The sequence below is a fragment of the Trichechus manatus genome, unplaced genomic scaffold, assembly GCF_000243295.1.
Source record: "Trichechus manatus latirostris isolate Lorelei unplaced genomic scaffold, TriManLat1.0 scaffold00111, whole genome shotgun sequence".
Taxonomy (NCBI): Eukaryota; Metazoa; Chordata; class Mammalia; order Sirenia; family Trichechidae; genus Trichechus; species Trichechus manatus.
Genome location: NW_004444047.1, coordinates 6138615 through 6140329, shown reverse-complemented (window position 1 = coordinate 6140329; position 1715 = coordinate 6138615). Strand labels below are relative to the sequence as shown.

General features: G+C 64.8%; 1 long non-coding RNA gene across 1 annotated transcript in view; it reads left to right on the top strand.

Annotated features, from left to right (window-relative positions):
* Positions 1-1551: 1551 nt before the first annotated feature.
* LOC111821856 (uncharacterized) overlaps positions 1552-1715 on the top strand; it is a 5406-nt gene continuing 5242 nt past the window's right edge. Inside the window, exon 1 of the long non-coding RNA XR_002825194.1 lies at positions 1552-1687. This is a non-coding gene — a long non-coding RNA (uncharacterized LOC111821856). The remainder of the gene's footprint in view (positions 1688-1715) is intronic.

The following is a 1715-nucleotide window of genomic DNA, read 5'->3' as shown; positions in this document are numbered from 1 at the left end:
GGCTTGGTCAGGAGCCTGGCCCATGACCGGAGGTGGGGTGGGGGTGAGGGTGGGCAGGCTCGCCATGTTGCCTCCTACTGGTGAGTGGGTGTCATTATTCCACTTTCCGGTTGGGATATTTGGGCTGAAAGAGATGACGTCAGATAAGGTGAACTTGAACTCAGCTTTTACCTTCTTCTCTCTTCCTCCCTCTCCAACCCCCCCCCCCCATTTGACAGGAAGCTGAGGCCTGCCCTTCTAGGCCCCAGGCTCCTGGCCGCCCTCCCCACAGAGCCGGTGCCCACGCGCGCGCAGATCCACCGGCGGAAGGAAGGGCCGAGTTATCACCACTGTCCAGCGGGCCGCTGCTTGCGCAGCGTCTGCCCATTTGTTCCTGTAACAGGCCTATTCCCTTATCAGGTGTTGAGAGCGGCTCCCTGTCGCAGTAGCAGAGACATAATTTGCTTTGGGGCAGATTTATTTGTTCCACAAGTTCATTATTGTAACAGGCTGATCACCGCCGCGGCGTCCGTGCGGGCGCATGGTGCGTGTCGCCCGTCGCTGGTGCAGGCGTGGGCGCCCCCCCACCCCCCACCGCGGGCATAGGCCTCCCTTAGCGTGGAAGGCGCTTGACTGTACATGCAGAGGGCGTCGGGCTGGGCAGCGGGAATTTTATTAAGAGATTCATTTTGTGGCGGCCGCTGGTTGCTCAGCGTGTGGCTGCGTCCTCCCCTCCCCTGGCGGCCGGGCTGGGCTGGGAGAGGGACCCCGGGCTGCAGCCTCCCCATCCCGGGACCAGGAGGCCCCCTCGGGCGGGCTGGGGTCCTTGGGGCACCCAGGACCCACCTTTGGCCTGCCCCTTTTGGGCTGAGCTCTGTCCTGCGCGTGTGTGACCACTCCCTCCCTCCCAATGGTCCAGCCAGGCTGCACTCCGCATATTCCTGCTTCAGCCTTATTGCTCCTCTGGGGCCGGCCTGTAGGGGGTCCTCGCGGAGGCTGGGGGTGGGGTTCCTCCCCTGGGCTTGTTGGGGAGCAGCCTGCACCAAGTCGGGGAGCGGGGGCAGCCGGCTCTTGGAGCTGCCTGGAAGTCCAGCCAGTAGAGCGCCACCACCCACCCTGGACAGTGCCTGCTCCAGGAGGGAGGAGGGGGCTGTCTCCTTCCCACCGAGTCCGACAGGGGTGGCCACAGCAGGCTAGAACACTGCAGGTGCGCGGGGTCCCCAGGGAGACTGGTGCGTGGACACGTGGGAGACCCCCTCCAGAAATGCTGGGAGCTCTGCGGAAGGAGGAGGTCCTGCGGTGGCACAGGGGAGGACACCGCACAGCATAGGGGCCTTCAGCCTCTAGGGGCACTTCTTCCAAGAAGCCCTCCCAGACTCCCACCCTAGGATCTCAGAATGCTCTGCCCCACCCCCACCCCCGGGGCTCACCTGATGCCTGGTCAGCTCCTCCCCCTCTTTGGGGGGGGGGGGGGGGGGGCGTGGCAGGTGGCCCCTGCGGAGAGCTAATTGGACAAGATCAAAGTCCTCATTTCAATTGTCTGGCTGCAGGGCAAGAGCCTGTTGTAGGGGATGGAGGGTGGGGATGAGAGGGAGGTGCCGAGGGGGTCCCTGCAGCAGCGAGGGCAGCTGGAGCCAGGGGGTGCTGTGCGTCGTGGGGACAACTCCTCCCGGTGACTACAGTGCGGGTTCATAAAGGCCAGGACAAGGTGAGGGCGGGGTGTGGGGGTGGGGGGG